Here is a 13,695-nt window from a genome sequence, read left to right as displayed (position 1 = left end):
GTGTGACATCTATCTCTGTGTGTGTGTGTGTGTGTGTGTGTGTGTGTGTGTGTGTGTGTGTGTGTGTGTGTGTGTGTGTGTGTGTGTGTGTGTGTGTGTATTAGTTTGTTTGTGGTTGACAAATTACACTTTTAAAGACCTGCTATTTCTTGAGGCAAAGAATTGCACTTAATATGCTTTTCTTATTTGGTGTTCAGCCAACTCTGCAAGGTCAAACAACCAGTGTATTGAAAACATACTTTCATCTTTCTCTCTGCTACACAATTAAGTCAGTGGTTCATTGGTTACAGCAAAACAAGCATGCAGCAATTCAATTCAATTCAATTTTATTTGTGTAGCCCAGGTACAGTCTCAAAGGACTTTACAGGCAATATATTTATGACCCCCCCCTGAACCTAGCAGAGAGGGCAAGAAAAAAACTCTCAGCATTGATCTTGGATTTGTGATTTGTGGGCCAAGGCAAACTTCCTGTTTAGTATGTTTACTCACCAACCAAGCATTCTCTTTCCATTGAATCAAGGTTGAAAAATCATCTCCCTTTGCACGAGAGAAGCAGAGAGAGCCAAATACAAACCTGGTCGGTCCACCCACCTCGGAAATGTGTTGGTTGAGTAAGTTCCTGTCTATGTAGCTATTTATCCCCCTCTCAGAAATACCTTATTGTGTAAACCTTTCTCAAACCTCTGCCCAGAGATGACGTCCTTTCGCCTGATGTTGATTCACCACCAGCTTCCCACGTTCGTCTTTCTCTCCCTCTCTCCCTTCATGGTCTCTCTCTTCTCCCTCCACTTCTCCACTTAGTACTGTGGAGAACCCACGCTAGTATTATCTCCTCCTCCTACTTCTTCCTCCTTTCTCTCTTTTTTTTTCTCTACCTCTGTTTCATGCTTGAGTGTCCTCCTCCTCCTCCTCCTCCTCCTCCTCCTCCTCCTCCTCCTCCTCTCGTTCAAAATGTCCCTACTTTTTGTGGTGGCTGTACATGAGTGCTCAGACCGCTCTTCCGGTATAGAGAAAGTTTAACCCAGAACATTGTTTTTGTGGCAGCTTTGGGTACAAGCATGCCTTCAGGTGAAGTGTGTAGAAATGACTGGCATCTAGCAGGACTTTGTCTAGACCTATAGGTAGGCCTATTGTTGTAATATGTGGGGTAATGAAAAATAAGCATTATTATTAAACATTTTAAAAAATTGAGGTTAACTACAGTTTACTTTGCAGAAAAGGAATAAATCATTCATAAGTATGTTTCAGTTTGTGTATAATCCCCTTAAATGTGTTTTTTTGTGTTTAATTAGAACAAGCCCTTTTTATCTACATAGGGAGCAGGTCCTCTTCCACCGGGGGCGCCATGTTGCACTGCCATTTATTCTGCAGTAACCCACAACAGGCAAAACTGTTCGAGAGAACACGTAGCAGGAAAGAGAGGGGGGAGGGCACAACCCATTTGTTATATATTTTTAGTATTGTTGTTGTACTGGAGCGTTATAATGAGTGATGTCATGCAATGAAATGTGCCACACACACCGTGGGCGTTGTACTATAAGTCACTGAGAAGCTAAACCCTTCCTCAGACGTGGCCATCGACATAAACCAATGGCCAGAAGGGGCGCCACACACATGCACGCACACCGTGGCATTGATGATGGATGTCTTAACCCGCTCACAGACATCAAAATGAGCTGCTGAGAAGGAGCTCCACACACCTACACCCACCGTGGCATTATGTGCAACAGCAGGGGTCACCAACCTTTTTGAACCTGAGCGCTACTTCATGGGTACTGAGTCATACGAAGGGCACCCAGTTTGATGCACCCTTCTGAAATAACAAATTTGCCTTCAGTTGTATATCATTATTCATGATCAATGATGCTTATCTATGTGAAGACACTGATCATGTAAATGATTTCTCACAATAATTATCAACAATGACAAGGGTGGGAAAGAGTTTATTTTTTATTTTTAGAACAGGCCTGCAGGCACCTCATATGGTCCTTGCGGGCGACCTGGCGCCTGCGGGCACTGTGTTGGTGACCCCTGTGCTACAGTGTGTCGGAGAAGCTTAACCCTCCCTCGGATTCGGACGTCAACCGCTGGCCATACGGAGCTCCACACACACAGACACAATGTTATATCATAACCTTCCAGGAAGCTTTACCCTGCTCTCTTGGATTGGGCCTCATAAAGCCAGAGGAGACGAGCATGCTCCGTCAGTTCATCAGAATATCCTATGAATTTAGAGAGGATTCAGTTATAATGGAGTTTTACTTTTTAATCAAAGAGTTAAACTGCGTTGTGAGGAGCAGTTGGAGGATGAGGGGGATTAGGATAAGTGTATGTGCATTCCTGAAGACATCCATGTTTAGGAGAGGTTCGTTTTTGAGGTTATTTCCATGTTCGATAACTCAAAGTAGCCAATCACTCTTAAAGGAGATGTATTATGGTGTTTTCCCAACAAGTAAACATAGTAAATGAGTTCCAGAAAACATGTTTTTGAAGCTGTTTGCTGGAAAAAAAATCTTGCCTACCACTATTCCCCTCTGTCTCAGTCCCTTCAGAATGCGCTGTTTCTGGTGTCTGTAGCTTTAATGAAAATTAGCTGCTGCCCATTGACCAGTGAGCTTTCGGAGTGAACCACAGCATGGAGGAGAAGTGATTGTTGCCGTGTGCGAACTCCTGGAGCTCTATATCTATATAATATATAATATAATAATAATATTATATAATATATAGGTATTTATATAATATTATATCTAATATCACGGCCATAAGCTATGTGTGCCTCGGATGATATTATGAATCATAAAGACTGCGTCTGATGTCTCTGGTATTTCCACAACAAGTAAAGAAGCGTACTGGCGGTTATCTTGGTCATGGTTGAGAAGAATCGGGGTAAAGGAACTTTGGCCTTGACTCTCTGAATCCCATATTGAACCGCGACATGGAGGAGAAAGGGATTGTACCCCAGGAGCTGAGCTGCCGGACTGCCGCCGAGCTCCCCCCGCCGGAGCTGCCGCCGAAGCTTGGGCGGCAGCTCCGGCAGCTCCGGTGGCAGGAGCTCGGCGGCAGGAGCTCGGCGGCAGTCAGGCAGCTCCGGCGGAGAAAGGGATGGTACTCCCGGAGCTTAGCTGCCGAGCTCCCGCAGCCGGAGCTACTCGTCCGCTGGTCGACAAAATCTTAGCTATGCTCTGATTGGAGGGGGTTGGGTAATTGGGAGGTAATATTCAAATGTGCCCCCTTCCTAAGTAGGAGGGGGCGCCGGAACTGACTCGCTCGTTTGGTAACTGTAGGCGGGGTACTCTCAGAAAGGCATATCTCACTCAAAAAGTCATGTACAGACTTTTTTAAAGTTTGGATGCGTGTGGGAGCACCAGAGACCCAAAACAACACCCCAAATCCCAGGAAATGTGTTGTTTTCATAATATGTCCCCTTTAGGGAGAAAGTCGGATTCCAAATGAAACCGTACAACTGCACACTGTCTTGTTGTCAGAGGCAACCTTTATTCAGGGGCCGTGTTTAGCTCATGGTGATCTGCAACCTCAGTGCTAATTGGTACTAGATTCTACAAACTGGACTTTTTAGTGAAACATATATTTCGGAGTACGGTCAATTCCATTAAACCCCTGAAAAGCATGACAAACACTGATGACAAATGAAAGCTGCCGTGAAAATCCTATGAAGAAAACATGGGCTTTTCGCTTTGAATTAAACCAGTGGTCCAAAAGGTCAAAGAACATGTCAATGTGAAACCCATGTAATACAAGATTTTGTAGCTGATTATAGTAGGCTTACTTACCCCCCAGGCATACACAGGCATACAGACACACTCACAGACACATCCACACACTACACCACACGTGCAAGTTCGATTTTTACATACTTTCAAACACAGTAACTTTGCCAAGTATTTGACGAAAGAATATTTAAAACCAGTAACTTTCCACCATGCATATCATCTCCAGGGGAAATGCTCTAGGAAGTTCTTATTCAATAGAATTCCAGGACAATAGACACGATTTTGCTGAATATCTCTGCACACTCTGCACACAGGTGAGAGGTACAGAAATGATGACAGCAATAAATTCTGAAGTGAACTTAACTTCAACACTTCTATATTCACTCTGTATTATTGTTAGTTTATTTAAGAAAATCATCGAGGCAGTTTTTTCAATACATTTCTTTAGTGACAAGGGATGTGTTGCTGTGTTGAAAAGAGGGATCCTTGTTGCTATAGAAACATGTGAAATTTGGAAATGCAATAAACAATATATTTGGGGTTTGGTTACCTTTCCTTTTTTTTTTCTTGAGGCAAATGGATTCATTTCTGACACAGCTACCGATGGGTAGAGTAGTAAACAGTAGGGTGAGTGCAAGTGTGACTGGATTGCTAGACGTTGTATTTAAATTATCCAAACAAGTCAAATCCTCCACCAAGGATCAGGGATAGCCAATTGTGATGGTGCTTGCAATTTGTTGGTTGTTAAAAACTATTTCCAGCAGCAAACGTCATTGACAATGCCTATAGGGATCAATGGATTTTAATTAGAGTAAACATTAAGAGATATCCGCTGAGTGGATAATGTGAAATTAATGATCATTGTGCTTAAGGGTTCATTAAAGTGATTTTAGAAGTTGCTGCCAGTGTCAAACTAATTCATTGAAATGTGTGTGTGTGTGTGTGGGCGTGGGCGAATGCGTCCGTGGTTGCGTGCACGGTGCGTGTGTGTATGTGTGAGCGTGCGTATATGTAGCTGTCTGGGTGAATAGGAATAATGAAGTTACTGAGCTATCTTTGAAGCATCATGGCTACAGAGGCTGCCTTATCAGGGCTGAGTTATTCTCCATGTTGGTCTCCTCTCTCTCCCTCTGATCCCCCTGCTCCCTGTGTCCTGCCAGAGACACACGTTTCATCACTAAGACTGTCTGATCTGCTCCCGCTGCACTCCATATGACCAGAAGACTGTGAGGCACTATTTTCTCTGTATTTTCTGTCCAAGTGATTGGCAAATCGGCCAACACTTGCGGACAGCTGTTTGGATATATCTTTGTTTTTAAGGTGTCTGCAAGCCATCATCACTCAAATCAAAAAGCAAACAGTTAATCACATCCAGTCCCTTATCAAATATTGACTTTTATGAAAAACCTGATAATTTATTTAAACAATGTAATTTTCAGAAAGAGGTGATCATCATGGGTGACTTAAATATAAACTGGGAGGATAAACAAAATAGGAAAAATCTGAAAAGGGTTATGGATGGGATGGATTTAACACTGCTAATTCATGGGCCCACAAAAATGACTAATTCCACCAGTACACATATTGATTTAGTCTTTAGCAACAGACCTGAGAGAATTTTGAAATCATTCAATATGCTAACAGGACTGTCTGATCACAATCTGATTGTAGTGGCAAGGAAGCTGAATAGTAAGCGATTTAAACCCTTGGCTGCATCAGAATCTCATACAATTCCGAGGAATGAGCAACATAATTTTAAAACCTCAATCCAGCAGGTAAACTGGAATGAGCTGCTATCGGGAAGTAATCTGGAACAAGATTGTTTAACATTTTCAAACAAATTACAGGAAATTATTAACAATTTACATGCAAGATTAAAAATTGGGCCAAAAAGAACAGTCTCCCTTGGTTAAATGACACAATTTTTAACCTGATGAAAGAGCTGATCTTGCTCCAAAAAAATCCATCAAAACAAAACTTCAACATGATAAGTATCAATACACAACATTTAGAAACAAGGTAATGAGGGAAATCAGAAAGGCCAAGGCAAATTTTTTTATAGCAGTTTTAAACAAGGCCAGAGGAAATGTTAAAATGATCTGGAGCCACTTAAAGAAACTGACAGGGGAAAGTCACAGTAATAGAAAAATGCCTGAAATTAACCTAAATGGAACTATCTTAAGTCAGCCAAATAAAATAGCAGAGATCTCTACTTTGTTGACTCTGTGGCTGAAATCTCCCATAGTTTCCAAGTAGACCAGGGCAGAGTGGAGCTAGCCACCATAGTAGAACCTGCCTTTAGCCTAACTAACATCACTGAGTCACTGGTCATGAAAACCATCAGGTCCCTCAAACCTTCTAAGGCAAAAGATGTGTTTGGGATGGATTCGACTATGCTTAAAGACCTGGGCTCAGTTCTGGCTTATCCTATTACATTTATTATTAATCAGTCAATATCAATTGGACAGTTTCCAAATGCATGGAAATCAGGTATTGTCACTCCAATCTTCAAATCCGGAGATCTAAAATAATAAAAGTAATTATAGGCCGATCAGTATTTTCCCAACAGCATCCAAAATTGCTGAAAAATGGGTAGCTGAGCAGATTATTTTCCATCTTGAGAACAGCTCAACCTCTCTCCACCCCATGCAGTTTGGCTTTAGGACCAAACATTCAACAGAGACAGCTACATGTCTTTTGTTAGAGAATTTTTTTTTTCCTTGATTTGGGTGGTGTTGTAGGTGCAGTATTTTTTGATTTTAGGAAGTCCTTTGATACGGTCAATCATAAAGTGCTCCTTACCAAGATATCTAAATTTAATTTCTGTAATGGTGCAATGAAATGGGTGGAATCATGTTTAACAAACAGGTCTCAGTCAGTTTCCATAAATAATCATAGATCAAAGTCACTGCAGTTGCCCACTGCTGTGCCGCAGGGATCCATTCTTGGTCCACTCTTGTTCAGTATTTATATTAACGACCTTCCATCTGTGTGTCCTGAGGTTGAAACTATAATGCTCACAGATGATACCGTTTTTTTTTATACATTGCAGATCAAAGGCAGATGTTGTAGATAAGCTTACTAGATCCATGGCTCAGGTTACAACATGGCTGAGAGAGTGTTGCCTGCAATTAAATGTCTCAAAAACAGTCAGCATGTTCTTTTGTAAAACTAATAAACCCACTAGTGACCATCACATAATTGTAGCGGGGGAAAAATTACAGGTTGTGAGTGAATTTAAATATCTTGGGGTGTTAATTGATTCAAACCTTTCCTTTAAAGGCCCACTATGCAACTTTTTTAGCCAAAATGACATTAATTATGCTGGTTGAGAGTTATTCTGATGGTTCTGCAACCATTTCTGGGTCGTTTGGTGGGTGTGTCATTGCCCCATGTCACCTCTCCAAGGAAAAAGCGCATATGCAACTTGCTCTGTTCGGACCGACACAATTCGGATGTGACGCAGCGGAAGAATCCAATCGCGCCTCGAAAATGTAGTCAGATTGTAGTTTCGAAAATGCTTTACGGCACAGACACACACCCAAACATGGCACCGGCTAGATATAAACAGCCATTGCGAAGCAATTGCTGCATTCATCATGGATCAATCGACTGATAAGGGACCCAAGAGGCGACTGTCGGAGGAACAAAAGAAGAATGGACCAGAAAAGAGATCAGACACGAGTGAAAGGGGAACTATGCAACTTTTTTGGCTTGATTTACCTTAATATAACAGGCTAAGAGTCATTGCGATGGTTCTACTATACATTTTTGTTCGATTGTTCGTTGTTTCGACTCCCCCTTGCGCATCTTGGCGGAGAAAAGGAATATGTTTCTGTCGGCGACCCGCCGCCCACTCTCGCGGGAGTCTCGGGTCTCACGAAGTAACGAATTGCTTTACGGCACAGACCCCCAAACACGGAACCGGATCGATATAAACACAAGTAACTAAGGGATTGTTACATTCATCATAGATCAGCTGACTAAAAAGAGACAGAGAAACCCAATTTCGGAGGAACAGAAGAAGAGAAAAGGGAGACTGACCGACAGAGAGGCCAGACACGAGTAAACGTTGGGCAAGCTTTTCAGGAATAGCGTGAACTGAAAGAAAAAGAAGACTGCAAATCAGACGCCGACTTGGCCGTGTTGCTTTTGAAATTGAAAGTACCCTTGGGTGAACTTTGTCTTCGTGGTATTCTTGATGTTGATAGTCTCTGTACAAATGTGTTTGCTCAACCATTTTGTTGTGAGCCCTGTAAAAATTGTTTTCTCGGCCATTTGGTTGTGGGCCCTGTATGTCTCTAGCTTGATTGGTTGCAATCATATAAACACCTTTGTTTCCATGGGTGTTTTGCTGTTCGTCTGTCTCGTCCCCCAGATACAGACTGAATCCCCGAATCCAGGTTCTTGTTTATTTAGATTATTATGTTGGCCAACACTCTTACACTGATTGTTCTGTTCAACCTAAGGTAAAACAATTATAATCTAGGATATAAATTCTCCCCGTCAACTATAAAAAAGGATGGATTTATGTTTATTGCAATACAAATACACCATTTTAAAAATGTATAACCTTGCCTACACTTTATGAACATCTACTTCGGACATGGCTCCACGCATTCGCCGGCTTCTTTGAAAACAAATGCACATGGCTCGCGTAGAAGTGCATGGGGAAGGGTCGTCAACGAGTTTTTACGACAGTGTTGTAAAATATCTACTACGAAGCTGTAGGGGGCGCTGTGTAGAGAAATGTGCGTGCCAAAACCAAGAAAACAGCGAAGAAATGCCCGAAGTTGCATAGTTGGCCGGTACATGTAAAAAAAACCTGCAATACTACTAAATTCAATATTGCGAAAGAATTCTACACTCGATGACTTTTAGTCATCTGAATTATTGTCTGACAAGCTGGTCGCAGGCCAATTTGAGCACATTAAAGTCACTTGAATCACAATACAAACAAGCAATAACAATTCTAGATAAAAAACCAAAACTCTTCCACCACTGTTCGATTCTAAAAAGTACCGGCTTTTAAGCTGGGAAGACCTCCAAAAATATTTCAATGACTGCTTGGTTTTTAAGGTCACTCACGATCTAGCTCCACCACCACTTGCTGAGTACATCAACCAAACGTGTTCACATTTGGCTGTAGTCTTTTCGCTCGGTTCTAGCCCTACTGTAGCGATGGAGAACCGAGCGAAAAGACTACAACCAAACGTAAACAGCCCCCTTTTCCGTTTCCGACCAACAAGCAATGATTCTAGGAGGTATTCTAGTCCGCTGAGCGAACCAGAGAGCTAACGTTATGGATTGTACATATTTATAATTTGAAATTCGTCCCAGCCTTTATACCACAGATACTCTAGGGTATATAGCATATAACCACTTTGTCTGATTACAGTTTAACTCATTTTTCACAATTTACCAGCTGTCGTTTTGAAGAATAATCACTGCGCCATTCGTTTCAATGGAAATCGCGACGGTCTATACTTTCAACATAAAGTGTGCATATTTATAATTTGAAATTTGTCCCAGCCTTTATACCACAGATACTATATAGGGTCTATAGCATACAACCGCGTTTTCTGATTACAGTTTAATGCAACAGTAAGCTGACAACACCGCAACTGCAAATTAACCACACGGAAATAACCATGGCAACCGGTCAAACAAATTTTCTGCTCACGCATCCGCCGTGTTGATAAACAAATAATCCCCCTATTGAACGAAGTTAAACCGAGTGAGTGTGCCGTTCACAGACACCAGAATGAACGAGTTCACAGTAACGTTCATCAGGCAGTAATACAGTACGTTCAGGTCACGTTCGCCCAAAATATGAACGTATATATATATTTATACAACGGGGGGCCTAAATCCAGCGATCTGATTGGTTCCTAACTGTTGTATAATGAGTGTATACATAACTGCTATGACGCCCGATCATTTTGTGAAAGTTTGCATATCACTCCGCGCCTGGAAGTAGAAACAGTTACAAAGTAAAAGATATATTGAACGATGGAGAGGGTGTAAATGTTGTTACTCCGGGAGTGAGCAAGGCGATGGAGAGACTAACGAAAGCTTAGGCACACGGCGAGTGAACTGCTCCATAGGATAAATTGCCGGCGAACCGCTCTAGCCGAGCCTTCTCTCGGAGGGAAAGTGTGTTGCATAGCGACCGTCGTGCATTTTGAAGGCAGCCAGGAGGGACTACTTTTTTGTATTCTTTAATAAAACGGCTACTTTGACTTTCTTGGTTTCTTTTTAAATGTAGTGTGTCTATGACTTTCGTTTTGCCATAATAGTAACCGTTGTAAGAAAGCAATAGATCGCTTCAGTCAGTGGTACGTGCTCATTATACCACTGTGAAGGGGGTCGCCGGCCCTCTGCTGTGCGTCAGGGCCGGACAACGCCCCTTAACAGTGGTATAATGAGCACATACCACAGCCTGTCGTGATCTATTGCTTAAATATATATATATATATATATATATATATATATATATATATATATATATATATATATATATATATATATATATATATCACTTACAGAGCATACAGTCATCATAAATCGTTTAAAAAACAAGACATTGTGGAAAAAAAAAAAACACACACACATATACACTCTGTAACTATTGCTCTCATTCTCTCTTTGTCTCTCTTTGACTCTCTTATATACCCTTTCTTGATAATTATAAAGACAGCTAAGATGGATATTGTTAATTAGTGCCAAAACATATAATAATGCTTTATAATTATTAAGAGAGTGTATATATTAATATATATATATATTTTTTTTTTTAATGGCTGATTTTTACTGGTTTGGTTTATTTCATTTGAGCATGTCATCTGGCCATGGCTCTCATTGAGGAAAAGGCGTACAGTCATAGCAGCCACGTGGATATACCGTGCTGCCTGTTGCTTAGCTACCGACTGCACTGTGTATATTTGTAAATGTGTGTCTTTTGTATGTGTCTATCGTGGGTGTCTATTGTACGTGTTTTTGTTTGTGTGTGGCTGTGTGTGTATGTGTGTGTAAGAAGTCGGAATGTAAGTGGATGTTCAATGCATTTCGTATTGTTTTTCTTTGTTGTATCAACCTGCACCAATTAAAATCTTAAATTATGAATCATACTTTCATAATTTAAGAATCTAACATACTGCTGTTTTGCTACTCATCCATCCAATGCTTCTTGAAAAGTGTGTTGCATAGAAATGTATATAATTGTAATGTTAATTACATTATTGTATATTATATTATGTAAGAATCGATTATTTGATATTATTGTGTGACTATAGTTAATAATTGTATGATATAATGTTATATAATTTAAATTAGTACCAGTATATAGTATTATATAATATTCTATTATATTCCATTCCAAGGTAGTCTATAGGCAGAGGGACCAGGGAAGGCACAGCAGCTACAATGCCCCTAGCTATGACTAATGTAGTCCTAGAAAGTCACCTCCCCCCCTTTTACTAGAGATGTATATGGATAGTACAAAAAGTAAATAGAAGTCTATTTAAACATTCAGCACGGCGTGCAATAAATATATTGAGCAAGTAAAATATTCTATGTGTGTGTATTTTCCTCGCGCAGATAAAAGCTGGCGGCGGCTAGCGCGTCTCTTCTGATTCCCATCAGGGACAGTGTTTGTTCCCCTCTGCTCGCAAACCGTAGGTTTATGTTTATCTTGCTTTTTTACTGCTGCTGATGCTGCTGCTGTACTGTGCGGATATCGTTAAGGAACTGGTTTGTATTGGCATAGTTGAGGGTTGAACACACTTTATTTGCGCATGTGTGTGTGCGTGTGTATGTGTGTGTGGGTGGTTTGGAAAGGGTGGTGGTGGTTGTGGCGTGGTGGTGGTGGTGGTGGTTGTGGCGTGATGATGGTGGTGGTGGTGGTGGTGTGATAGCGCAGGAACTGTTTTAACTTGGTTCTTGGCAATATTTGGGTTGGACACGTGTTGTAATTGATTTGAAACAAACATAACTTGTGAAGGTTATGTGGAGGTTATTGGTGATAGATGCACAAATGCGCAGTGTAAGTGGAATTGCTCTGTTCTAATTTGAAGCTTTTGGCTGTTTCCACATGCTAATGCATTGAGGAAAACAAATGCATATGTTGTATACTTCATTTCCATAGTCCACCCCAACAAACCACAGTCAAAACTGTGTAAAATCTGTTTGATATGCTGATCATTGGCCGTTATGGGAAATCATTTATTGTGAAGCCATGGATTGATATGCGACACAACACTGTACCTGATGTGATTACATGGGAGTTTGCCAGCCATCCCGTTACAAATGTTGGTTGTGTCAGATGCTCTATGCGTGAAACATTTTCTGAAAAAATGTCAGAAACAACAGTAAGTCATCTTACTTTTACCTTAATGGAAAATGGGAAAAACAAACGCATTACTTTTACTGTGACATTAAATTAATGAAAGGAGATAGAAATCTGTAAGAGACAACAGGAGTGGCAGAGAGAGCGGGGGGGGGAGAGAGAGAGAGAGAGAGAGAGAGAGAGAGAGAGAGAGAGAGAGAGAGAGAGAGAGAGAGAGAGAGAGAGAGAGAGAGAGAGAGAGAGAGAGAGAGAGAGAGAGAGGAGAAAGAGAGAGAGAGAGAGAGAGAGAGAGAGAGAGAGAGAGAGAGAGAGAGAGAGAATAAAAACAGAGGGAGAGATAGTTCCGGAAAGAGGCTTGCTTTTGCTCCGATTGAAAGACTAACCCTTGCTCATGGACCGTGGTTTGTTGAATATGGTGATGAAATTAACCTGGTGGACAGGATTGGCTGCTGTTTATGCAATGTTTTCGAAGCCACTCTGAGCCCGAGGGCAGATGGTGAAGGTAGCGCTGGAAAAGGTATATACTTTTCATTCATCAGGTGACGTTGGCGCACAGACGTGGATGTGTTTATGCATCCAACAGGCTCTTTGCAGACTCCCTGAATGAATAATGAAGTAGAACAAAAAACGCCTTTTCGCACTCTCATATTGTTTTGGGCGCATCAATCAAACTGTCTCTTGTTCACTTTCATTTTGTTATCCGTTTCTTATCTTTCTCCCACTCCCCCCCCCACACCCCATGTCCCAATTTGACTAAGGTGACTTTGCTGATTAACATTTCAGTCTGCTCTGAAATACCCTTGTGTGCGCAGTATATGGTACAGTTTCTTACATCACAGACCTTGTTATTATGTGTTCTGCCAGTATGGTGACTACTTTGGTCATCTTCTTGCTGTAGCAATGTGACGGCTGTGGTTGGTGCTAATCGATTACGTCTCACCACCTCAAGACTTAATAAAGAATGGATTTAGTACTCTTCTTGGAGGTACACCACACAATGGTCTCTCTCTAGTGTATTACCATCGTCATTATTTCCTTGGCCAGCTCCACAGTGCCAACTCGCCAGTTGTTTATACATTCCAGCAAGACGACCAGGATGAGTCCTGACGGATGGACTGCACAAACCTTCAAACAACCCTTCTTCTTTAGTTAGTGTGTTGACTTAGATGTTGCCATAGTGTTCCTGCATCGCCCTGAGACCACGGTGTCTCTAACTAGTCAATATTAGCAGTTGTGCTTTCCTGCAATTGCAAACAGTGCTAATAACACATTGGCGTCCATGAAAGCACAGCATTATGTCACATCAATAATTGCCCCGGTCCTGCCTTGCTGGGGTTGTTTCTTAGATCATCGGGCTTCAACAAAAGTCTCAAACACCCCGTCATTTAAGTGTGGGCAGTATCTTTCATGTGCTGTCACACAGCCACAGACACAGACCACACACACACACACACACACACACACACACACACACACACACACACACACACACACACACACACACACACACACACACACACACACACACACACACATATATACATGTAAGCACGCACACATTCAAACAAGCAAGGACAATACTACACTACTACACGGCACACATACAAAAAAACATGC

Source organism: Gadus morhua, chromosome 20, assembly GCF_902167405.1.
Source record: "Gadus morhua chromosome 20, gadMor3.0, whole genome shotgun sequence".
In the NCBI taxonomy this organism is placed as follows: Eukaryota; Metazoa; Chordata; class Actinopteri; order Gadiformes; family Gadidae; genus Gadus; species Gadus morhua.
This window is presented reverse-complemented; position numbering follows the sequence as displayed.